Genomic DNA, 26,482 nt, shown 5'->3' with positions numbered 1-26,482 from the left:
GGTTCTTCCACTTTGAATTCTTGGTAAAATTCTGTATGTTCCATTCTTGGCTCAGAGCTCATTAAAGTCAATGCAAAGACTCTTATGACTTTAATGAACAGTGGTTTGAACCCTAAAGCTATTACATGATCAAAACTCCTGCTGAACTGTAAATATGTTGGTGCTTTATTTGCATCGCAGATTTAGTATTTGGCTACAAGGCAGGGAAACTTGGGATTGTTCTCTATAATGGTCTCTGTGCCTCTTTCAGATGACCGGTATTTTTACTGGACTGTTTATAATTATAATCTTGTTTATTAGGTTAAATAAATTGGCTGGACTCAATCACAATGTAAAACAGGAGCAACCAAAAGCTACTGAAGTCAGTGAGTGAAATTTGGCTTCTCTCACAGTATGTTTAGTTTTGTTCGACTGTTGGCTACTGCTGCGAGAGAGCTTGTTTTCATGGTACATCTGGTCCACCCACATGCCACAGCACTATGAGAAAGGTTCTAACACTACAATACATATTTTGCACTGGGTAGAGCAAGTCTGTGGAGCAATGGGAAGCAAAGAAAATCAATGTGCAATAGAAAAAAAAACACACAATACACACAGAGATATTTTCTGTTCAGAAAAAAAAGTCAGGAACAAAACCAAAGCTCAGAGCTCAGAGCTCCTCACTGAGTGGTATCATTCTACACAGCCTTTGGAAAGGTGTGTCACTTGTTCTCTAGACTGCCACAACACCCTGGGATGCTGTAAAAATAGCTGGCAGTGCCTGACTGACAGGCGAGAGACGTGTGACCCTAAATTATGATGTTTTCCTTTTCATGATGAAATGAATGCTGCCTTAGACAGAGGCTGAAACACATCTGTTTGCGGTGGGAGTGCCATTTTAGGCCCGTTTCTTTTGAAACTGGGGTTGGAACTGCCAGGGATCAGCAGAGCTCTGGGCTCACAAAGAGGGCACTGTCTTTGAGGAATCTTTACATAAGCCCTGCACAACCAAGGCAACAGGAGTTTGCACAGCTGCTGTTGGAAGCAAACATGTACTTTTAGCTGACCTGGGCTGATGACTTCGGGCGTTAAATCTGACGCTTTCCAGATGTACGGCCTTCTCCTTCCACAGTCCCCAAACATTCAGTCCCCAGGTAAAAAGGAAAATAATAACAATAATAATAACATTAATAAAAGGGTGCTGTAAATAGCACACTGTAGTGTATGTTCCAGAGCTGACTTTTATAGATTGCATAGTTTGTCCAGTTTGAAGGTGTGTGGTGTTACCCTTTCCTAGGAGCCGTGTTTTGATTCAGAGCTAATTAGTGTTACATCTACCTTCAGTCTCATCCCTGGCTGAGCACCTTCTTCAGACCAGGTGTCTAAATATCAAGAGCTCTTTTTTACATGCTGGGATTTGGTGAATATTGCCCTTTAAGTGTAAGACCCCCAGGGAATAGCCCCGTGATGGGGACCAGGAGCATTCACAAGGACAAAGGCATCTTGCGAAATAATTAGCAAATATTAAGCTTTGTGCTTCATGGCAAAACAGAACCTAGCACATCAAGGGACAGATTTACCAGTGAGGACATGATGAGATACTTGTGAAGTATTTACTGCTGGGGATGAGTGACATGGAAGGGGTTGGCTGCTCCCCCACACCATGTTCTGACTGCATCTCTGCTGCTGCAAGTTACAAGCTGTGCTGCTGCAAAAGTCACTGCTGACTGCACAGCAGGCCCTGGGATGACATTTTTCACTTGATTATCAGTAGGTAATGGAACCTTGTCCTTGCTCCAGAGCCAGCATAAATAGTTTTCCACATACTAGTTATTTTCAACAATAATTTCTCTCCCCCGTGCATCTCTGCAGCCCTTGGATGTTGAGATGTTCTTAGGGAGGGTGATGGAAGGGCGTGGGGTGCCTGAAGAGGATCATTTATTTTATTCCATTTTATTTAGGTGTGGTATTTATAAAGGCTCCAAAATTGGCAGCAAGAGAAAGGCAAATATTCTGCTGAACTGGAGACCGCCCCAGCACAGACAGCTGCAGCCCAGCCTCTCCTCAGTCTCCCTGCCAGTTCTCTCAAGCATGACCTGGTTTGAGGACCACCTTCCATGAGATCAAAAGGTGATTTTCCCAGTGCTTGCTACACATGCCACTTTATTGCCTGTCAACTGGGTGGTGAGTATGTGAGACTGGACGACTGCTGGCCTCCCTTAGATGAACCATGAATAACTCCAGGGAAGCAAATGGTGCAATGAAGGTCAAATTGATTTCTCCAAAGCCCTAGAGATGCATCCTTCCATGGTGTTCTGGGGCATCCAGGGAAGTGGCTACTCGAAACTATCTGCTCTCTGATCAGCTGGCAACTTTCAAATCCCTCCAGCTCGGGGGATTGTGTGTTAACTTGGGAAAGGACCCTTGACAGCTGCTGAGAGAGGGTAGATGTTTGGTGCTCAGTTCTGCAGGGCTTTTCAGCTACAGAGCAGTTAGCTTCTTACATCTTTCTGTCTCACCATTCTTATTTCTTGCTACTTGCAATGACATGAAGTTTTGCTTCCTTGTAGCATTACTGAGAGTGAAATAAAATGCAGAATTTCTGTCTTGGGAATTTTTAACCTTTGTTTCCCTCTTTGGCTGTGAAAAAACACTGATGTTTCCAAATTTTTCATGGCAAAAAATTTCAAAACATCTTGGTTTGCAGAGGTCAGTAAGTTTTACTCTGACATTTTTGGATCAAAAGTATGTGTTGCCGTGCTCCAAGTTGACATGCTTCCCTTTAGTTTGTTCAATTAACCCATAACGCTTTGCTTGAACTACATTCAACCCTGAGCATCAGCCTTGAATCGCATTTCCTCCTGGCAGCTCTCATCTGAGAATTTAATACCCATATTTCTCAGGGGACAGTGTGTAGCTGCTATCATGTCTCGCAGACCTTGGAGTCCACTCTGCATCAAGGAGAATGGAGTCCTCAAGGAAAGAGCCTGTGGGAAAGATGAGACATCTAAACCACAACCCCAGTGAAGCAGTGTACTTATAGGAAAATGAGGTTTTAAAGGTTTATTGAACACATTCAAACCAAAACATAGTTTTCTGATTTTGTTCCAACTGGCCCTGTAGAAAATGCTGCTTCTTGACTTTCCTTAATTGAAAAAAAAAAAAAAAAAAAAAAAAAAGTGTATTTTTATTTCTTGCTTCTGAAAGGTAAGAGGGTTCAAAATCAGGATGTTTTTCTCCCTGAAAATTTCAATTTTGTGAAAACCACCTCTTTACTGGGCAGCCTTCCCAAAGGGAATCCCCAGCCAGCCCCAGTGCTAATATCAGTGCACACTCTTTGGAGCTGATCCAAAGGTCATTCACGCCATTAGACATTTTTATCGTGGACTTGAATAAACTTTGGACCAGGCTTTTTTGGCAGGAATATACACAGTCTGGAAACCTAAAAATAAATCCTGATTTGGAGCCATCCACAGCTTTTTAGCCACCACGATAGTATGAAGGTATGAGCTTGTCAGAGAGAAGATGATGAGATGATTTTGCCACCTTTGTGGCCAGTTATCTTCTGTTTGCTGAAATAAACAAGGAGAGAGAGAGCATTCTGCAAGCTCAATGTTAAGATTTCTTTATGTATAATTTCCCTGCAAAGCATCAGCTCCAGATGGAAGATGTTGTCTCAGGAGATGATCTGGTTTTCTGCTCAGGAGGTTTTGCAGCAGTAATAGCTCCTGGAATATGTAATGCTGTCATCCTCAGGTTTAGGAAACAGAGAAGTCCCTCCATGATGCAGTTTGTCTGCACCAGTAGTTTTGGGGGCCAGCAAAAGGTGATGTCCCACATGAGAAAAAGAACTTCTCAAAGCACAGAATTTGTGCTTTCTATTATTTGTATCCTGTCCATGGTCTCATAGGTTCACTGGAATGAGAGAAAGAAGAATACCCTTGATTGCAATGAATTGTTATCATCTCATTCACCCCACCCATTCCTCTTGCTACGCATCATGAAAAGATTGCTCTACAAACACTGACAGCGAGTCTCACACTGTAATTACCACGCCTAAACTCTTTCATCTGGAGCCTGCTCCAACTGTCTTGAATGGCCTGAGTCTGACCTGTGCACAGAAAAAGCAAAGTGTTTCCAGCATTTCAATTCATCTTTACCGACACAAGAGTTTAACAGTCCGTCACTGCTTGCTGATGAGTCTTTAAAGCTGAACGCAAGTAACTGGTCACTTACGGTTGCTGAGGTTGTACAAGTGGCCACATGTTCTGCAGCATCTTCAGTTGAATCTTCAGTTTGGTTGGTCCGTTTCCTTCCTACACAACTTTTTACATCCATCAGAGTACTGGATATTTTGTTTCCTACCCATAACTGGAAGGAGAGTGTTTGCCTCGTCCATGAGGTTTATAGCGGCCACTCTTGCTTCCTCCGTCCCCTGGTTGCTGCAATTGTCTTGATTCCCAAGGGAGCTCTCACAGCTGCAGCAGTTTCTGTTGAAGGGTGTTAAGTTGTGGCAGTAATAATGCTGGCTCTGGTGAGAATACAAACGTGTAGTTTGTTGATCCTGGACTGCAGAGCAGTACTACTGCCTGGCAACTACACCGCAAGAGCTGGCAGGCAGAGCTGTTTGCAGCACACTCCTCTGAGAGAGGAAAGGGTGTTTTCAAATTTCTTCTCTCCCTCCCTCTCCTCCAAGTCAGAGCCTGCCAGGAAGCTTTGGAGAGAAGCACTGGTGCTCCAAGTTGACTGCGGATGTCTGGGCTCTTGCTGCGGGACATGGACGCCCAGCAAACTTCACTGGGTCTCTGCAGTAGGTGTGCATCAGTGTAGGCCGAGGATGGCACTGGGTCACTGGACATTGTCTGCTTTACAAGGAAATCTGCAAAGCCTTTTGGGGATCAGCATATTGTCCTAAACATACTCAGTTGTCCAGTGCATAGAGCATTTAAATGCGTGTGGTAGGTGCTAACTTTTCACTGAAACCTGGTTCCATTTCAGTCTCTCTCCTAATTGTTCAGTGTTCAGAGGCCTGAGATAAATCTGAGTGAAAATGTGCCAGGGAACTTCACTGGGGTTATTCATCAGCAGAAAAACAATGCCAGCAAATTAGGGGGGAAACAAGCACCACATGATCCATTCTTACCCAACAGCAACCTTAGTTTGTGCATTCTGTTTGCGGTTTACCATGGGTACACATATGTTATCCCATCCAACCAGCTACAAAAAAAAGATGTGGATCCTTTCTGGCCTCAGAGGCCATGCACTATCTTTTCTTGGGATGTAAATGAAATGTTGACATATTCTTGTGAATTAGACACTGCTCCATGTGACCACTGAGGAGGGAAGGGGCAGTATGTTCTCTGCTTATAGCTACAGCATGGTTTTGACATGGAGCTGGGTTAGGATGTCAGAGTTTGCCTGACTGGCAGAGTTGCCACGAGATGTAACCAGGAACACATCAACGGCCCCCAAGGTACAGCCACCTCAGGGTGAAAGACAGCAGCTGTTTCATCATTCACAGAAACAGTGATAAAAGAATATAACATACGGCTGAAACTTCAGAGGGAGATTTGTGTTGACAAAACTTAGCTGCCCTGTTTGGAAATGGTCTAGAGAGAGAGAGTTTAATGTTCAGGGATTGTACAGTCACAACCTTGATTTTCCATCTGCTTTGATGTCTCAATTAGCAGAACTTGGAGTAAGGGTAAGGGGAGCAACTTCATGGCTGTTTCCAGCTTTTTTGGGGGGAAAAGGGTTTATTTATTAGAATAGGCAGGTCACAATTTAACTGAGAGTTTGTTAAAGGAATTCAGAGCCTGTGGGATTTATGACAAGGTAATGAAAGAGGAGTTCTGATAGTTACCCAATAAGCTTCTTTCTGCAAGAACATAAAGTTAAAGAAAAAAAAAAAAAAAGATTTAAAAAATGAGGATTATTTTTTTTCATGAATGGGTTCTTGTAGTGTGCAGGCTGCTAACACTATCAACATTGTTTCTGGGGAACTCCAGACATCTAATCAATCTTCATTCTGTAAGAAAACCTTCCAAATTATACGAAAACCACATGGCTTCTCCTGTTTGTAGGGAAAAACCTGACCTGACCCCATCTGTGCTCCAGAATGGTTGAGTCCCCATCTTAGGACTAATTCCAGCAATGCTTGTGATCCATTTTCATTGTCCCAGCACTCAGCAGAAGGCATTTTGTGTAGGGATGCAGCTTTCCTTAAGTAAAGAGAGAGGTGTTCCATGGAACACGTGGAAAGGAAGATGGAGCTGGAAGCACTGCATTGCACATCCAGGCTGTTCCCAGGCTGTTTGTATCCTTTAGCATGTAGAGGTCTTGGCAGATGCAATCATGATCTTGCCTGGTGTAGAGAATGCACCATTTGCCTCATTATGACTACACTCTCTTGCTTCAGCCTCTGAGAATTCTGTCCTGTTTGTTGTTGTTGTTGTTGTTGTTCATTTGTTTTTGTTTTTTTGGTGGGGCCAGGATTCGGTGTTGGGTCAGGACAGTATCACCACTGTTTCTGAGGCACCTCTCATCTGCCTCCAAGGCCAAGTGTGTCACCCATCGAGGCTGTGAATGGGAAGCACAGCTGTGAGCATGACCTGAGGCTGCCCTTCAGCACACTGCAATGACCAAGCAATCCTGCTAAGGCAGGCAGATTGCTTCCCGGGAAGCCTTGCTATAGGAAGGAGGCAGAGAGATGAGGCCAGAGGCTGTATCCAGGGCCATTCCTCAACCCTCTCTGTAGCAGCAGGGGAGAGTATTAAGGATTTTTTGTGGGGGGCAAATTAGGAACATTCTGGTATTTTCCAGATAGATCTAGTCACAAAAGGGGCATAGCAGGGCAGAGCCACCACTTCCCAGGGCAGCACTGCACTCCTGCCTTTCTAATTGTCTGCTTGAGCTTCTTTTCCTTGGAGATTCCTTGATTGCAGAGTTCCCCCACAGGTTAAATTTCTCTGGCACATGCTGGCTTGCTGTCTGCTCGCACTCTAGCACTGGGCCGTGGGAGGCCAGCCCCTGCTGGCTGCTTCCATGGAGTGTGTGACAATCCCTCATTTGGTTGTGGAGGGGCTGGGAGCAGTTGTCTTCAGACAATACTTCTTCCAAAACTTTGAGGACAATTGCTTTCATTTGACCTTTATACACACATCATGCAGACATGATAAGTGTAAAATAAATACTGGTTTTATTTATAAATATACATAAAACTATATATATAAATGCAAGTTTATAAGGCAAAGGCAAATTCCTTTGAAGAAAAGGGACTTCTGCTAAAAAGATGTTATCCTTTGAAGACTAGTAGCTTGTCTCATAAATTACCCTGCTGTTTCCTCAAGATCTGGTGTAGAAGTGTGGTGCACCCTAGGTACTAGTTTCAAAGCCCCATTCAAACCAAAGCAAACTGCAACAAGTTGTCTCTGGAAAACAACTGAACTATGAATAGACCTGGAGATTTAAAAAATAAAAATAAAATACAGAAAAAGACAAATTAGTCAGCTATTTAGCTGTTTTGAAATAGGCTTTAGTGATAGGGTTTGCATCCAATTTTCAAACTGCAGCAAGCATGGAGGAGGATGTTAGGTTCCAAATCTTGGTCTGTGAGGAAGGAGAGCAGTGTGTAAATAAAATTAAAGGCAACATGATGTAACAGAGCACCAGACAGGGATCCCCCAGGAGGCTGGACCAGCAGGGTTACTGAAACTTCTCTGTGCCTCATATTTTCCTGTTGTATCATAGAGGTCATAGTACTCTCTTTTGCTGTTTGCTTTAACAGTGATCAGTTCAGTTTCTCTCCTTAGCAAACAGATGCAGATCACCATAGTTGAAACAAGGAATGGTTTGGAGAATGGGAACAACACAATATCTGACAGAAGCTAGAGAAGGTGCTGGTAGCAGGATCTATTATTGAGATATTACAGACAAACCATTTACCAAGTTTCAACCTGCCAAAATCCTCACATAGGAGGAACCTCTTCATTTATTTTTAGTATAAACTCTAATCACATGAGCTGCAATCTGTCCTCATGTGTTGTGTTGTGTTTTGTTTTTTCTTTTTTTCTTTTTTACAGTTGCAGCCCCCACTTCTACCCAATCCACCAAGCTCAGGCAGCCAGCTGCCCCTGAGAACATTAATAGGCCTTATTAATCCTGGCCAGCCTCACCTGGGGCCGCTACCACCCCCTCTCTGCCTTTGTGCTGCATGGCAGTATATAAGCTCAGACCTGGGCCTCTATTTCCTTCTCAGGCTTTTTGTAGTAGTGTGTGACCTGCTGCATCAGCATTGTTTTTTTCATGATGATCTGGACTCAGCTGAAGTTGCTTGCTGCCACCACGTCTGCCTTGCTCGCCCCTCTCAGGTATTGTGGGGCTGGGAGTAGGTTTCCAGGGGCCTGGCACAAGCTATGCTTCAAATCTGGTGCCCAGCTATATAGGGAGCAGCTGCCTATTGCTGCTTCTTGCCAGATCTTTGCATGGAGGATGCCCCCTTTAGTAAGGGAACTATCTTGAATAAATATAGCCTTTTAGGTCACAGTTACCTCAGACTTCTCTTGCTTTCCTGGCTGGATTTATGTGAGGCTCTCTGCCTGTTTCAAGACTGGTTTGCTCTTGTTGCTTTTTGAACAGAGCATCGGGTGTCTGGAGGAGTCTGACAGAACTTCGTAGGTGCTTCATAGGGCTGTTAGTGATGTGCTGCTCAGGTTCTTAGACTGTTGCATTTGAACTGTGTTTAACTGCCCTCTCCAACCTTTTGACGTCAACCCTGCAGAAATGTTTTCCTATTGAATTAATGTTTTTCTAAATATAAAATACCTGCCATCTGGCTAAATACACCTCAAGGAGAAAGAAGTAGTGTCTGGAGCAGGTAAGGCTGCCTGGGCCTTTTCTACCATGTTTGGAAAAATACAGTCAAATGGAATATCCTAATATTGGTGCCTCAGCACTGCTATACTGGTCTCTGTTGCCCTGAAAACTTTGTTACCAGTATTCATATGACCAAACTGATCACCTGCTATATTTATTGTTGTGTACAGGCTCAAATGTCTCCCAGACGGTCAGTCTGAGTCACTAGCTACAAAAACAACTGCCTTGGCAGAAGTCATCTGAATGCTGTGCTAAAAGTAATTTGGTCTAGGTGGGAGCCTGAGAAACTTTACTCCATCCCGATACCCCTCTGGCCTTGGACCATGTTTACCTTTCTCCTGATAATCAACTTTATGATTTTCTGGTGTTCCAGGATCAGATATCAACAAAGGCTCTGGTATTCAGTGTGCTGCATGCCAACTCTCTGAAAACATTTTAGGCAGGTCTTTGGGAGATACTGAAGGTGTTTTGGCTTAGGCAGGTACAAAGGCAGAGGCACGTGTCCCTTCGTGACTGATTGTGAGCCATATGAGCAAGTGGTTTGTCCTAGGGGTAGGGTGGGGCCTAGATTGCCTGATTCCTGGTTCTTTCCATTCTAACCTGTGTGCTATTAAAACACACCACAATTTTATTTATCCAGGAAACTAAGGCTGGTCTAAGAGAGCCAAACAAGTCCCCCTAAATGAGGGGAAATAATAATCTTTTGAACCCTTTCTGTGGAACGCACATTTTCTCATTCTTTCTTAAATAATGTCAAGGAAAGCTGAGAAAGATCAGCAAGAAATCTGTCCTGCCCTTTCCATGTCTACCTTCAGTGTGTTTTTGTTTCTTTCCAAAACACTTAAATTTCCGGACAAAGAGAATTGGGACTTTGCTTTGAGTTTCTTGGCTCTTCTCAGTTCATGTCTCACTGGCTATTCCTTTATTCAAACAGAGGCTTTTGTACGCAGTATATGAGGTTGAACCGACGGCAAATATTATTACAGTCTCATATTCTGAATCGACACCAGCCAAGCCGCCCTTCTGCACCGCTCTAGCAGGATTTCATGTCAAGTTGTTCCCCTTCTCCAAAGATATGATGACGGTGCCCTTCAGCACAGTCATTTGAGTCCCTTGACTCCACAGGGCAGGGCTGTGAACAGTGCTGTCAAGAAAAAAACAGCCTTGCAGTTACTCACTGCCTAACTTGGACTGGGCTGCGCAGCTGAAATCAGGTGCTTTGTCTGGGTGAGCTGAGTGCTGAGGTTTTGAGTGGCCTTCTCAGTCAGAAGAGAGAAAGCACCAGTGAGATCTGGGCCCTGTTCATGAAGCAGAGTGTTCAGAAATGAAATAGGGTTGAAGGAAAGCAACTCTTCTAGGGACAGGGTTGTTGTAAAGAGAAACCTAGAAATAACTGGAGGATAACATCCAAGACAGCCTTGAAGTTGCTAACAGACTGTTCATTATCTCTCATTATCTCACTCTACTTCTTGCATCTGTTTATTGTTTTGTTTGTTTGTTTTACACTGTGCCTTGATGCCTTCTTCATTCAGCTGTTCCACAAATTACTTCCTTGCTTTAACTTTCAAGCCATCAGTGGCTGTTATTTATTTTCTTTTTCAGTTGGTTAATTGTTTTCATCCTTTTCTCTTCTCTTTGGCAGGAGAAAAGAGGAGATGGCAAGCATGAGAAGAGGTGTGGATGGAGCAAGTCAAAGCAGCAAGGAAGCTAGTCCCATCTCTTTACGGAGAGACATCCCGAAGAAACTCATCCTGTAGTCAGCATTCCTCCAGTGGTGATTACTGACATCTGAGGAGACTGACCTGTGGCATACTGTCACTGCAGCAGAGTATCTTGCTGGGAGAAAATTTTGGTGAGTGCCTTTTTCAGTTTTTCAGGGGTTTTATCCTAGTCTTTAGTAGTGTGTGAACTGAGATGTGACAGGAGTACAGGCACTACTAAAGCCCTAAGATATAGTGAAGTGCTAGATTTGATACTGGAGGAGAGGGAAGTCAGCGTGGCTGCCTCTGGGCTTTCTTTCAGAAAAGGGTTCTTAACTTCACAGTTCAGTGGAATATGAAACATCGTGACCCAGTAACCGCAGTATCCATCGAACTGCTCATCCCTTGGCTTCCTTGTGTGTCCACCTTAGGCTCCACTGATGTGCCTTTTCTTCCTGTGCCTTGCAGTTCATAGTTCAAATGCAGCCTTCACAGGGCATGTCTTGTGGGAGCCTGGAGGCAGCTGTAGCTAGGCATGGGTCTGGCCATCCCTGGGAGATGGTCCTTCTTCAGTGAGACTCTTATCTCTGGGGGCTTTTCGTTAGGATTTTTCTAATCTTATGCACTTTGGAAAGTTTCCAGAATCTCTCTGCCCCTTGCAGACTCAGAGGCTAATATGCACATTGCTTTAATTTGTTCTTCAAATGAAATCCAATTATACCTGTAGGTGCCTGGCTGTTAAGTCAGTAATTTACTTCACGGTAGCTTAGCATGTTTTTTAAATGCCTGTTATGCTAGGGGTTTCTGTTCACTGCAGGAATGTGCAAACCTGTAAAATAATACTGGAAAGAATTTCTGTGGGGAAAAAGAGGCCCAAGGTGAACCATACTTTTTTCCCCTATTCACCCGTAGGGCCATAAAAGAGCTAACTAAGGAACTATAGGGTTGGTGCTGCTTTACAAGCTTTCTTAACTTGTCAGCTCTACTGTAGTTGGTGTGTGTACTGGGTACAGATCTGGGGAGAAAGAGAAGGGGCAGAGGATGCAATACAGGACTTCTTTCTGTAATATCAAAATGGTATCTCTGTGGTTTGTATGGGGTGGGATGCGCTTCAAGTGTAAAAGCATTTCTAATCTTAAAACATCTTCCCAGCCATGCTAGTGGGCTTAGAATCTCTCTCCTTGTGTGAACTGCCTTACCTTTTCCAAACTCCTTAGTGACACTGCATGTCTTCATGTCCTGTCCCTCTCCCCTGCCCTTGATTCAAGGTGTCCTTGCCCACATAAAGCAAGTTTTCTGACAGAGATGGGACATACTTCCTCAGGGAATTTTCATGCCCTGTTTTGCCACAGTTGTAGAGACCTACTGCGCAGGTTGGACCTGTGCTTTCATACTGAAGGAATCAGAGCAGTGCCACTTAAATCAGCGAGGTAGTGCCTTGGGAAAACAACAGAGATAGGGAAAGATTGAGCAGTGAGCCAAAGAAGGAGGGATTTGGGCAGAGAGGTGGTGGGGAGACAGCATGTTCCATTCTGCTCCGTGCCAGCAGTGCTCTGAAGCCATGGGCAGAGCTGCAAGGAGTAAATGCACTTGGAGGAATCCGAGCAGCAGCTGCTGGCAGCTGCAACGCCAGTTGTGCTGGAGTGGTGGAGGCAGCCCCGCACAGCCTATGAGGACTGCAGGAGCAGTAGTAGGTTTATGCTGCAGCAGCCAAAACTTAGTTTAAACAAACCAAAAGCTGTCTAACCTCAAAGCTGCAGGCATTCATCAGCCTTCACAGAGGCAACGTGTCTGGGGGCCAACTGGGACTTTTGCTTGAGGATTTATCCTGCAGGAGCCTTTGGTTCTCAGCTGGATTAAAATTCTAGGCAGTCTTCTGCACACAGGCTCAGTGATCTGAAAGGATCTGCTGCTGAGGTTGTTTGAAGCAGGACCAGGGATTTTTGTGGAGTAATTTTAAATGCCCAGCATGGACAGAGCAGCATCAGTTGTTCTACAGTGGCTAAATTGGAATCCTTTCCAACACACATGCTTTTACTCGGTTCTTGGGGACTTGTGGTCCCCAAATGTAACAACTCTTCCTCTGATTCGGTCTGTGATTTTTAACAGACATCTTTAAAACTGAATAGCAAAGTATTTCAAAGCTTTCTCAGTGTTAGGGCTGTCTTTCTGGGCGGTGTGGCTTAGGCTGGATTGCTGTATTCCATATTACTCTGTTCAGTAATAAATGGTATTTACTTCATTGGCAGCATTCCCCTCTTTGCTGGCTACCCACTTACAAAGTAATCAATGACACTTTGCTTTAATAGGAGGCTCAAGCAGTCTGTTGGGGCTGACATTTTTCAGATGGGATGAAACGAGAAAAGAATCAAAGGACACTGCTTTGCTGGGAATAGGACAGGGTCACCTCTCGATAATGCGATGTTCTGTCGGACTTTCTAAGAAACAAACAAGGCTACACTTTCAGTGCTGAAATCTTAGTAGCCTCAGGCTTTTGGAAAGCTCAATTTCATTTAGATTCTGGCATTTACTTTTGTTTGCTTGGACTATAAAGACCTTTTTATTCTGATCCTCAAGAACTGTTTACCATTCAGCACATGTGGTCTGCATCGCTCACACTAAAATCTTTTGAGGACTTGGCAACCATTTTTAGTTCTCTGATCAATGCTGGCTGAGGAACAATGGCAAAAGCCTATGGAATTCTGTTGCCCGAAATATGCTACCCCTGTCCTGATTAACTAGCAACCTCAGCTGAGGTGTAGGGGTTGCTGGCTTGATTTTCAGTGGTGCTGGTGCAAATCTGGAGTCACTCTGCAGAGCTGAGAAGAGGTGTGTCGGTGTAAAACCAGAGGACAACTTTGCCAGCTGCTTATGTGTCTGCGTTGGGAGTTAAGATCTGAGCTTTGCCTTCTACCCTGATTTACAGCTTAGTGCTTCTGCACGCTTGGTACTTGCCTTTAGCCAGTTCTGTGGGCAGCTGCCCTCGATGCACAGAGCTGGCACCAAGGCCTGAATCCTGTAGGATCCAACCTGGGCATACTCTGGATTGAGCTTAATTGGAATCTTTTCATGAAGAGCAAAGCTTGGGCCTTGTAATAGCTTTTCTCTGCGCTCTTGGCACTCAGGGTATCAAAGGACCAAGACTTGGCTTCAGCAACTCTGCGTAGTTGATTGTAAGAATGTTAATCCAAGAGGAAAGCTCAGGTAGAATCATGCTGCTGGAGGTCCTAGGAGTCCTCCCTGTGCCCTGACCTGCTGGGCAGGGAGCTGTGAAATCAGAGAACGTGAAACCATCCCCAGCCAGATGGCTTCCAGTTGCAAGAGCACTGCACTGAAGCACAGTCATAAAACAACTAGATGGCATTTAATTTCACTGATGCTTTTGTGTGGCTTTGTAGAGGCCATAGCTTAGCAAGGCACCTGCCTAAAATTAAGCACATGACTACCTTTATTCACTGCTTTACTTTATTAGAGTAAAAAAAAAAAAATATTCTTTCTTTCCCATCTGTTTATTCAAGAAGCAAAGCTAGATAACTGTCCACTATGCTTGCTTGCTGTGGTTTGCTTACACCTCTCAGACTCTGCTTTTTAAAAAAAAAAGTCTTGAAGCGGGTAGGGGAGGGAAAAGTCAGTCACTTCCTCAGGAAACACCTATAACAACAGCGCTTGGAAAAAGTATTCAAGAGAGCCTCTCCTGTTTTTGATTTTTTTTTAAACCTCTGCTCTAACTCCACAGCATTCTCCTTTTATTTATTTTTCTTGAGATGTGGTCCAATTTTTTAAATTTTCTCTGAGGTAAATGAGCAATAAGTAGTTCTCAGATGTTGACATAAAGTTAGGTGTACACCTGCTGACTGCCTCATAAAGAATGAAAATGCTTTTAGTTAAGAAATGGCAAGTAAACTAAAATACAGCAATTAAGTTCCTTAATAAGAAACCCAAGCAGCTAAACTATATATGTATTTATTAAATCACGCAAGATTTCTGAATGACCTTTTTCATTTGATGGTGCTTGATAAAAGCAGTTCTGATTTCAGTTCTTACTCAAAAACCTGGTATTCTTCAAAGTTTGGCCAAAGTGTGTACTTAAAGGAGCTTTCGGATCAAAGGAAGATGGCCTAGGTTGCACATCTGTGTAAATTCTTAGGTCCCCAAGACCAAGTATATGCCAGTTTGGCATGCGCCTATTTTATTATTGATACCTCCTTGAATTCTTAAGTTATAAAGTTATCACTCAAAGCAGAGCAGGTGTGCAAAGCAGCTAAAGTGTAAAACGGAGAGGTTAAGGTTCTTAATGGAAGTACTAATTCCTTTCTACTTGAGAGCTTTTGAAGGGTTGTTCAGATGGCTTTCAAGAAATGGTGTTTCAGAGAAAAGTTAATCGCGATGGGCTGGGCTGCTGCTGCTGGAATTTGACTGTTTCCTAGAAGGCATAAGGCCAAGCAAAGATGAGCTTTGGAATGGTGAAACCAGAACGTGTAGTGTGAAGCCAGAGAAGAAAGAGCAGCAGTGAGATGGGGAAGAAAGGAGGCAAACACAGTGAGAACATAATCTTGTCTGTCTGCTATTGGAAGCTCTCACTACTGAAGCTGGGAAAATGCGCAGGCATTTGATTTTTCCTTGGATACGTTGCAAAACAGGGTAATATCAGCCTGATGGAGAACTTTGTCCAAAGCTCCCATACTGTCAGGGTCAAACTGGGGGTCTGCTCAAAGAAGTAGCCTAGTCTCCCATTTGTTGTGTCCACATATTAAGCCTTATAACTGAGTAGATTCTGCTTTCCGTATACACTGTTTTCATACTGAATGTGGTCTTTGAATGCTCTCAGGAGACATTTTATTTGGACTAATGCAGCCTTCCCGGTTTTAATATTGTCTGAGTTAGTAAATAAATAAATAAATAAAAATCAGGCAGACTGTTTTGGACTTGTGTTGGGCAGTGTAAAGTATGGGGGCACTTTTCACCAAGACCAGACTGAGTTCAGAGCTGTGAGATGTCTGTGAACAGCATGTCAGTCTTTAATGGTTTTCCAGTTAAAAAAAGAAAAAGGTAAGTCAGAGCAAAGGGTGAATTTGATCCCTTCATCACGGGGTGGAGGGGAAACAGAAAGGTGGTCTTGAATTTCAAACATGAGGCTTAGGTGTCTTTGAACTGAACCTCTGGGCCAAGAACAGTATCTCAGTAACAGGATATGTGATGTGGATTTTATAGCCTATAACTGCCTTCTAGTTAGGACAGATAATGATAAACTCTGTTCAGGAGGTGTGTGGAGAACTCCAAAGGTGTTCTTGGTAACGTGTCAGTGATCCCTTTGCAATGTAATGAATATCACTTGGCTCATTTAAAATCTATTAGTGCCTGGGGAGTCTGGAATTCATGGCTTTTGGTTAACGTGTGTAAATCCAGAAAAAAACATACATGACATGGTTTTGATCGTGAAGATGACAGACTGTCATGGTGTAACATGCAAGTATCTTTGTGGCAGTGGATGATGGTGTAATTGTAGGGCTCTGAATGTGTGAAATGGTACAAAGCTACAAGGCTGGAATTGGAAGGACAGCCAGTCAGTCAGCGAAGGGTCAGGGTCTGGTCTGCTGTCACACTGAGCAGTTCTCCCAAAGAAGACCTCGGGATGAGGGCAGTCAGGGTTCATAGCTGGAATTCGGGCTCAGGCAGCATTTCTGTGCTGAGTGAGCCTGGTCTATCAAAAGGCTATTTGACTGGCCTGTGTTCCTGCTGCTCCTCTCTCCACCAGGCAACGTGCTTGCCCCAGCACTCTCATTAACTGCTGTACAGAGCTTTGCTTGTTCAAATTTCAAAGAACGGTGCAAGGAATGTGAGAGTCCATGGACATGTTAATCAAAAGTCTCACATCCAGCAGTTTGATTTATACCTGCGCACCTGACACAGCTCATGGGGGCTGGTGGCTTGGCACTCAGGCTGCAGGTTGTAAAACCTCTCACACTGATCCTGCCCTCCCCACCCCTTGCAGCCACATCAGGCTGGAAGCAGCTCGTATCTGTGTCCCATATGCCTCACATGAAAGAGGGCTGCTCTCAGGCTGTTGATAGGCAGTTGTAAACTCAGAGCCACTCCATGTCTTCCTGTCTCCTTTTCTCCAGCCTAAATCCATTCATTTAATAAGGATTAGGACACCAAAGAACCCTTGTCTAGTCTCAGTCCACGTAACACACCCAGGACAGAGTGTAGTCCCTAAACCAAAGTCACTCCCATGAAAAGAAGGGGTATTTTCCCTTGTCTGTCACATCTGCAAGCTCCAGCTGTGATCTAAAAAGCTTGACTACGATTTTTGTTGTCAGTAGTGCCTCTTTGTTGAAGGTCTGGTTTTCATGTAGGAAATCCTGTGCTAGAATTACTTCCAGAATATATCCTTCATGCTAGGAAACAGATAAGGAACAATGTCTCACTGTGCCGTAGCCTGCCCTCCATGTGCTGCTCGTGACACATCAAGCAGGCAAGGAAAGGCCACCAGATTGCCTGCAGTGTGCTCATGACGCCGTTGGGGACATTAGCAGCCAATCCCAAATTCTGAGCTCCCATTTCCAACCCACTTCATTCATGAGGCCTCAAAAAATGCTGGCACCTTTGATCATTTGAAGCCCTGGTTTATAACTGGGGATGCCAAGCCGCCTTCAAAGTCTGTCAGTCCCCAGATCCAGAAAAGGATCAGCAATCACTTGCATGTCATCATGCAGAAGGTCTGATGAGGGGGTGGGGTGGGAGCACATTCCTTCTCTCCCCAAAACTCAAAACTCCTGGGCCATGCCTGGAGGAGGCTGGGTGCTTTGGTGTGATTGCTTCTGGTCTTTTCTTTCCTTCTTCACGTTGTAAATTATTTAGGTGACAGCATCAAAGATCAGAGAGAAGCAGAGGAAAAAATCTCAAGCAAATGCTTTATATTCCTTGGGATCATCTGTCCAAAGAGCTGTGCTTGCCTTGTGGATACGGGGTTGTATTCAGCCGCAAAACATCCCTGTAATAGCTTACAGCTGGGGAAACTGAGGCATGGGGCTGTTAAAACGTGACTTGGCTAGAGCATCTGCAGAGCCTCAGCCAGAACTGGGAGGAGCATCCTGTCCCCTGACAGCTCCTCTGCATCTGCAGAAGCATGCTGCTTCCCTCCAGCAGCTTGCCAAAGGCTGCGCGAGGGAGACCCTGCTCCCGCACATCTTGCCTTTACTTTATTACATGGCAATTCTGCTTCCTCGGCAGCTTGCTGCACGGCACAGCAGAGCTGCTCCACTTCTACACCCAGCCTGCTGGCCAGCTACCCTGGCCCCGTGTCTCTGGTATATTTACATATACCTCTCTGCACTTCCATCCTGAAACATCATCAGTCTTCTCTGCGAAACCCTGGCCCACATACAGACAGTTTTTGGGAATTCAGATCTGTCTAAGACTCTCCAAATGTCTCTTCTTTCACTTGTTTTCTTATTTGGAGTAGAAAAGGGCAGATGTTTAGAGATTCTCTTGGGGGAGACTTTCTCCAAGCCCTCGTGGGCTTGATAGTGTACTGTCCTCTTGCTGGATCAACGCACAGGAGCATCAGTCTCCCTGTGCATGCTTTCACGCTCTGCTTGATTTATCCAGCCACCTGAAGAGAACGGGTGTCTTGTTTTCTTTCTCTGCATCTGCAGAGTAACACAGTAGGTTTAGCCAGCCGTGGAGTTCAAGGTTGCTATAAATAGTTTTCTGCCTTGTCATGGGAGTTACCCATTTATTATAGTTCTCCTCCTTGTCAACAGCCTTTCTCAAAGTTGGCTGTAGCAATAGCTCTGAGAGGCTGTCACCACACAGCTCTCTTTGCAAATGCCCAGAGCACCTGATCCAGCGTGACTGCAGCTCCCGGACTGGAGCAGGGAAGTCTGATGTCCTGAAGAACCATACCTGATCCAGCCATCGAGTTTTACTTCTGTAATTTAATAACATGGCCACCAGCCTCTTCAGTGCATCCCTTGCCCTTGAACGAGTTCTCTGGTATCCGTGGTACTTCTGCAACTTCCTTATGCTTCATTTAGGAAAGAAATGAGGGTAGAATTATTTTTAATTGTAAGATGAGAACAGGAGGCTTTTGAATTTAAGTTAAGCTTCACAAAACCCCTTCAGGAAACATGTGAGAGGGATGCCTCCTTTCCTAGCCTCTTTCCCCCAGTCCTGCTTTAAACTAGTGACATACAGCCAGGGCTGGAACATGGCATCCACTGAGCAGCATGTGGTGAAACCACCTGTCTGGCTTAAACACAGAGCAGCAAATGATTTTGTCTCTCTTGGAAAGTTACAGAGAGTATAGGGAAGCACCAGGCCATGGCTCTTAGCTCGGACAAAGATTGTTTGTGCTGGGAAAGGTGATTATAGGTGAACCGAGGTTCCTCACAGCCCTGAGCCAGTAGGTAACCCCTGTCTGGAGTGTGGTTGTTGTTGGCTCTGGGTAGGCTTTTAGGTGCTGCAGAAGGTAGGTGACCAGTGAGAGGTGATGATGTTTGTGCTCTTGGCGGATCCTACCTTTGTGCCTGCCTGCAGGCAATCTCTCCAGTATGTCTGCCAGAAGAGCATTGCTGAGTGGGGCACAAAGCTTTCATCAGGAGCCAAGAAAGGCTTGCCTTGCATATTCAGCCTCCTCCAGCACCAAAGGTGTAGACATCTCAAAGGCAGCCTTATCCTTAGAGAAGTAGGATAGGTGGTTATTGCTAGGATACCAAGATGAGGCTTTTGGAATGTGCCACTGGCTATTTATTTGACTTGGCCAAGTCACGTTTGTCCTCACAAAATGCCTCAGTTTCCCCATGTCTAAAATAAGGACCAGCCCTTCCCTGCCCCACAGTACAGTTACAGAAGAAAACCTGGTAGGTACTGGTTTAGATCTTGCATTATTACTCCCAGCACTGTATGCCTTTAACAGTAATAAAAGAAATCAGTTTATAGGGAAGCTTTATGTACATACCATTCCTAACCTCACCAAGAGGATGAAACAAAAATATCTGGTCTCTGAAAGAACAAATTAAGGAAATCTTCTTTTTCTAAAGCCTTTCAAAATTGTAAGTTTTCCCTCCTGGGAGCTTATGCAGCTTTGGAAGGTAAAGCCAGCACTCCTCAAATAAACTTGTTAACCTTCCAAGGGACTGTAGAACAGCAGACATTGGAGATGGAGAGCATCAGTTCAGTGTGCTGTAGGGAACAGTTCAATTCTGGCTCTTTATTTCTTCCCTTTATCCTGGCCTAGGATGAAATGCTTCAGCCAGGCTGCTCCTGCAGTCCAAGAGCTCTCCTCTGGCATTCAAACAGAGAAACCTTCTTTGTTTTCTTCTCTAACCCCATGTCCCCAAATGCCTCATCCTTCTCAGCTCGATTCTCTTCTTGGTTCCTGCAGCTTTCACGTGTGTGGAGACAGAAAATTAGCATTTGTAAAATAGGCTAATGAAGATGATTCATACAGAGCTTTCAGACTGAATGGAGATTCCTAATATCCTGGTTAATTGAGGAACTTGCTCAGACAGGGTTGTTGATGCATGCAGGAATTGAAGGAATCCAAAGAGAAATTTTGGGCAATGGGAGCCATAATGTTCCCCAGCTGATGGATTTAGTACTTGGTGGAACACCCCAAAAATTGGCACCTCATCTGTCCCAGGGTCTTGACCTCTCCCTGAGGACCTGTAATGCCTTAAGCTTCGGATTCTTAAAATCCAAGTCCCTGAATCTGCTGACTAGGTTATGGCCCCGGTGCTGGTTTTGCTTACTCTGAAGAGCTGTAGCAAGCAGGTAATAAAGTCCCTCAAAAAAAAAAAAAAAAAAAAAAAAAAAAAAAAAACACTTTTAAGAGGCAGAATTGAACTGCAGCTTGGACAAACAGTTTTTAGTTTCCATATGAGCCTGTTTTTTCCTATCTCTTCTGTAAGCTGGAGTTTCACCAGAGATAAACTTGTCACGACTGTAGTCTTACGGGTCTGTGAGTCTGTGACCCTCCTTTCCATAGGCTCCTGGCATCGCTGCTGAGATCATGCAATAGCAGCCAGAGAGAGTGCCTCTTGGAGCATGCATATCTGCCGTCAGGCTAAGGGGAATCCGGAGACAGACAAACTGAGGAAATTGCTTTCCTCCCTCTTTGGGGTATGAAGTGTTCTCTTCTTTCAAGTTAATTTGTTCTGTGAAAGTTCCCCTTGAAATCATTTTCCAACTACTTTGAAAGATCAAATAGGTTATATTGAAAGCTACTGTAAGATGAAGTGCCCATTTGGATTTAATAAATGCTGGTTTATAGAGCTAGCCTCATTATTTCTTTGGGATAAACCTATAGAGAATGGAGGGGAGGAAAGATTTTAATGTTTCTGAAAAATTTATCCCACGAACAGTAAAAACATACCATAGAAATATACCAGCCACAAAAATGACATCTTAAACGCAGTATTTATGACTTTCTATATTTGTTTTGCATAAACTTTTCTGGTTTCTATTACTCAGATTGATTTATGGAGTTTATTTGGAATAAATGTAATGCATATTTAAAACAAACAGAGCCCCGATCTGCTAAGCGCCCAGCAGCTATAAAAGCTCTGTATAGTGCAAACTGGGACCCTCCAAGTCCTCTTTATTGGAATATTTTTTCCATTTAAAAAAAATGCAGGAAAATAGCATGAAAGTAGATGAAGAAAAGCAATTTGGGGAAATGCATCTAGCCAGTGTTTCAACTAGAATTGGTCTGAACTCTTTATTCAGTGTCTCGTTCTGTTCCTTAATGAAACGTTCTTTATCCAGATGGAAACTTTACCACGAATATCCTTTTTCACAGATTTGTTTGGGAGGTGTGGAAAGCTGACAGAGGTTGGAGGGGATTGAAAATTTCTCAGAAAATGTTTTGGTTTTACTGAAATTCGTGTAACTTTGGAAGACACACCAAACTAGAAACTTCTTAATAATTTTTCCATGGGAGCATTAACTTCACCCTTCAGAGGTTAAGGGGAGCAAACAAGAACTTGAAGCAATTTGTAAGCCATTGGTGTTTGATTTGTAAGTGAGCTAACTGCATATTTTAGCAGGTTGAGAGGAAAAGAGTGAAACAATTTTATTTATCGATTTATTTTTAAAGTGCATAAATTGCTTTTATCTCTGCTTTCCTCCTGTTCCCCTAACAGGGTTGGCATCTGCCCTATTCTTTCCTGTAACTGGATTGTTCATGTACTCTTAGTGCATTTTTAGATTGGCTAAAATAATACCTTTTTTGTGTATTTTAGAGCAGGAAAAGCATCTGATGCTTACTGCCATGGCTATTTTTCACTAACCATCTAGAGTTCCCTCCTTCTAGCATAAGAAGATCCAAGGCTATTGCTAGGTAGGCTGTCCTCATCAATGCTAAATAAAATGAGGGAATTCTCAGCTATCTCCTACCTACTGGCCTCACCAGTATGTGACCTGTGTGGTCATGCCCTAACCCAGTCTGATCTAGGGGGCATTTGTTCCAGGTTAACCCCCAGACAACTGCAGATGTAAGTAAGACTTCACCTGGATAGTCTCATGTATAGAGGGGTTCTGTAACATCTGAGACAGCAATAAGTGGCAGAAAAGGATATTTATAATCCAAGATAGCACACTGAACATCGTCATGGGACCATCTGGTTTAAACCGTGCTGCTTTGGAAGGCAGAGTATACTGAAGGGCACGCTCACACATGCTGCTGGTCTCTTTGAGCACATTTGGTGGATTATCTCCTTGTGTTTGCTGGGCTCATGACTCCAGTGTAACGTCTGTGACCCCCCCAGTAACCCCCATTGCTTGGGCCCAAACAGCAAGGAGAGCCCTGAGGCAATGTATGCCTCCCACCTTGCCAAGCAGGAAAGCTTCTGCACTAAATAATTGATTGTCCATAATTAGGCACCATTTGACAGAGAAATAATTGGCTGTGGCACATGAGTGCTGATGTAACTGGGTTTCAGAAGTATCTTTTTCAAGTTGGCTGAGCACAGAGCAGTGGGGGATGGAGCCATGGGGAACAGCACTACAGAACACAAATCCTCTCCTACAACCTGTGTGCACAAAGAGCTTTCATCCCCAGCTGCTAATTGCTAGAAGGATACGTGTATCCCTCTAGTAAGGCCTTCTACTCTTCTTTTAATTGTCTGATGCTGCACTCTGGCGGGGAAGATCTTAGAGTTGGCTGGGCTTGACCCACTCTGCCCTAGGACAGCTTTAGTTTTAAGTCTTCTCTCTGTCAAGGGCTGCAACTGTGGGCTGTGATGGAAGTCAGTGTTTTTAGCTGTCTGTTCTTCAGAAGTTGTCTGCTCTTTGAAGCTCAGGATGTGCTTAACTTTTCTTTGCCTTGCTTTGCTGCAGGAAAATCTGGGCTGCCCACCTCCTGATGTGCTGTCTGTTTTAATTTGCAGTCCTATTCAGAATAGTGTGATGTTGAGTAAAAATGCTACAGGTAGTAGGATATCTGCAAACTGGTGGGACACAAGAAATGGAAAGCCCTTTACGGGGGGTGAGATCAGTTTATATGGTTTCTAGTTCTATCTGGAAAAAAGTCTGTCTGCATCCCTGAACAACAGGTGAGGTGAGCCACTGGTCCCACACAGGCTGCGTTTTTAGAGGCTGCTGAGGTTTTCAATTTGGTCAGCAAGGGCAGTAAAACACCATTCGCTGAATGTTGCATCAGGATCGGCTCCAGAAGCCAAGCGAAGCCATGGATTCCCAAGGACAGTGGCTCTGTTGCAGCAGAATAATTGCCAGTATATTGTCCTATATGCTTAAAAATCAGCAAGCGTATTGGCAGAGCCCCAGATGTGCCCAAGAGGCTGGGATCCAACTTCAGCATCAACAACGATAGCAAAAGCTGTGACCATTGTCCTTCCTCAGCCAACATGGCTCCAGTGAAGTATACGGCCACTGTGTGGAGGGAGCAGATCCCTTGAAGGAGGACAGACACGCTTGTTTCTGTGACTAGCACAACAGGGCTGTTTTGAATTTGGGAAGGAATAAACAACAAATGGGTGACCACACACACAGATGCTCACCCCACGATGCAGTGTGTATTGTTCCTCTTATTTTATCCCTTTACTTCTCCGAATTTCCCAGCCCCTTTCTCTGGTCATCTTTTTTTCCCCCTCATGTTCAGAGGCTCTGCACCTCCACACACTGCCCTGATGTCTTTCAGGTAAACATAGAAAATGGAGCTGTAGGAAGAAACCCCCCAGAAAGCAAACAGTGCTTATGGATTATTCAGATGATACCAAACCTCACCTGTGTGCTGGTGAGCACGTGTAGAGCAGATGTGCCCTCTGGCACCAGTGGGTTATTGAGAGAACTGTGAACTCAGAGGCATCGAATGGCCCCTGTGGGGCTCTGCAGCAGAGCCATGTCTGCTAGGGATGGAGTGGCTCTGACTAGGAGCAATGTTTTTATTTGGTCCAAGCAGCAGTGCTGCACTGTGGTGTGGTAGCAGGGAAGAGGACTGGGGCAAGACCACGTAAAGGTTTAGCAGTAAAACTGATGGTCTTAAGGGTCCCCCTGCAAACAGAGTGAGCGGGGTTCCCCAGGAAAGCACTTGATGGGTCATGAGCTGTTGCTAGGAGTAAAACTCAGGGGACTGGACTCACACTCCATTCTCCAGCTGCTAGTTGTCCCTTAGAAACATGTTTTGCTCTCCTGGATTGAAATAACTGTGATGTACTATAGTATGTGTCTTGTTTGTGATGGCCCCCATCCAAAGGCTACTGATAGCAGAGGAATGTTTTGCAGGGACTCTGAGGGATTTTAGATTAGGCCCCAACCTTTGCAGCTACTTCTGTATTGCTCTGCCAGGACTCGCTGACCAGCCACCCAATGCCTGAGAAAATCAGCATGAAGTGTCAGTCAGGGTTCAGCTCAAGTGACAACTAAATATGCCTCTCTGGAGATGAATGAGAGCTGGTGGGCCTGAAATGCAAACGACCTCAAACAAAGCCAGCCAGTGTCCATAGCAGCTAGCTTTGAAATCGTACAGTAGCCTTCAGTCATTAACACTTCAAATGCCATCCAACCCTTTGAAAAATCAGCTCATTTATTAATGTGTTCGTTAATGTCCTTCCATGCTGTTTGTTCACAGGGTTGTCTCCTGGATTGATCAGACTGTGGCTTCTCTGTCCTACATAGACAAGGATAAAGAACCTCCCCGAGGTGCTCTAGGAGAGACAGTGAGATCTGGTGGTGGGATACGGAGGTCTGAAGTCTCCCACCTGCTCTGCCAAGCATGTGCTCTCCAGCTTTGGGTGAGTTGTGGCTCCTTCCACTCAGTATCAAGGATTGGAGATCACTTCAGAGGTGTGTGCCTGCTCCTAGTTGGCTGCAGATACCACTGGCATGGGGTAGTTCTGGGAACAGGAGAGAGTTTTTGAGTTCACGGTGCTCTGCTGCTAACTCCCACTCACTGGCACCTGCCTGAGACAGCGTGTGCAGGTTTAAGCTTTATGCCAGGCTTATCTAGAAAGTGTGACATGGTGTAAGTGAGACAGTTCAAAGAAGATGTTTTCAAATTTCAACACCAAGAGCAAGAAACACTCCAGTGACAGCCCCAAACTTGGCAAAGATCCACCTGGGAGCTGTATCACGAGGCAGATGAACAGCTCTGAACAGAAATAGTGCTCCTGTGGGCAGACATATTCCACCAATTCTCTCCTGGCTGAGGTCTCCCTACCAGCATGTGCAACTTACCCCATTTCGTACAGAGAAAGAAACAAGCCAGTAAAGGTCTTGGAGCTGCCATGCTCTGGGGTGGTGCCCTGGCTGACAAGAAATGTTCCAGGCTGTGAGTTGGAGGTGCAGAGTGGCACGGAGGTCTCTTCAAAAGTCTGTCCCTGGGTTCTCTGAATGTTCCCTGAGTATGCAGGGCCCGTGGCTTCAGCTGGGATTCCCTGTGGAGCAGCTGACCTGTGCTTTCCCCCTGCTGGGTTTAGAGCTCTCCTCTGCTTTTTGGATATTAAAAATGTTCTTTAGAGCAAAAGAACTTAACTATGTTGTTGTTTTTTCTGCTCTGCGGACAGACACAGTGCAAGTAGAGTGAGCATGAATTGCACCACACTCACTGCTCACCAGCTGGCCAGGGAAAAACAGTGCTTGCTTCTGTCTGGGCTGTGGGGCTGGAAAGGTGAGGCCAGCAGCAGGAGTCAAGACAAATAGGAGCCTGTTTTTGATTTGCCATCTGACCCCTGCCAGCTCAGAGCACCCTGTCTGTAATCGTGACCTAAATTAAGTCCAAATGCCATCAGCAAAGCTGTTGCTTTCTCTCACAATGCAAGTGTTTCCAGGTACCTAGCCAGAGATCTATAATCCACCTCTAATTACATTCTTGTTTGCATCTGCTGTCATGCTGGCTTGGTCTTTCTGTGGTTCATTAAGCTGAAGAGCGTGCCTGGCCCTTTGTGCTCCCAGCCTGTGTGCATAGACAGCAATGGACGCCCGTGGCTGACAGCTCAGCTGCTGGAAGAAACCTGCTGTGCTGAGCTGTGTGTCTTTAGTAGCCCAAATATCAGGGGAGACATTTTGGCTTGTTAAATTCTTGACTACACAGTCTGCTGTCCACGGTGGGTTCACTTGATAGAAATAGCTCTGGCAGCAGCCCAACAGCAAGAACACTGCTTTTCTCTTAAATGTGAAAGGAGACAAAGGCTTGGTGTTCCCTGCCCAGCCACCTCGTGCCTTTTGGATGGCAGATGACCAGCATCTTTCTCAAGCTGGGCTTAGGTGCTGTGCTTTTGCTACGAAGCTGAAGATTAGGTCCTTGGAAATGCAATCTGGAATTGATTATGAGTAATTACCATAGATTCTTCGTTCAGGGTGCTGGAAGGACTGGGATGGAATAACATGCCTCGTGACACCTCACATGGTTACAGTGTTAGTTGTTCCATGCTTTGCCCTGCTGGGGAGTGTGCTGGGCAAAGCTTTTG

The 26,482-nt window shown here is 44.7% G+C and overlaps 1 long non-coding RNA gene across 1 annotated transcript; it reads left to right on the top strand.

Moving 5' to 3' along the window:
* Window positions 1–1,978: 1,978 nt before the first annotated feature.
* On the top strand, window positions 1,979–24,685 carry LOC309884714. The gene is made up of 3 exons (XR_014318668.1): window positions 1,979–2,109; window positions 10,496–10,705; window positions 24,646–24,685. It is a non-coding gene; the product is annotated as an uncharacterized lncRNA (long non-coding RNA).
* The last annotated feature ends 1,797 nt before the right edge of the window (window positions 24,686–26,482 follow it).

Source organism: Aythya marila (assembly GCF_965140915.1).
Source record: "Aythya marila genome assembly, chromosome: 17".
NCBI classification, from domain to species: Eukaryota; Metazoa; Chordata; class Aves; order Anseriformes; family Anatidae; genus Aythya; species Aythya marila.
The sequence above is the reverse complement of the archived record's forward strand: the minus strand, read 5'-3'. Positions and strand labels throughout refer to the sequence as shown.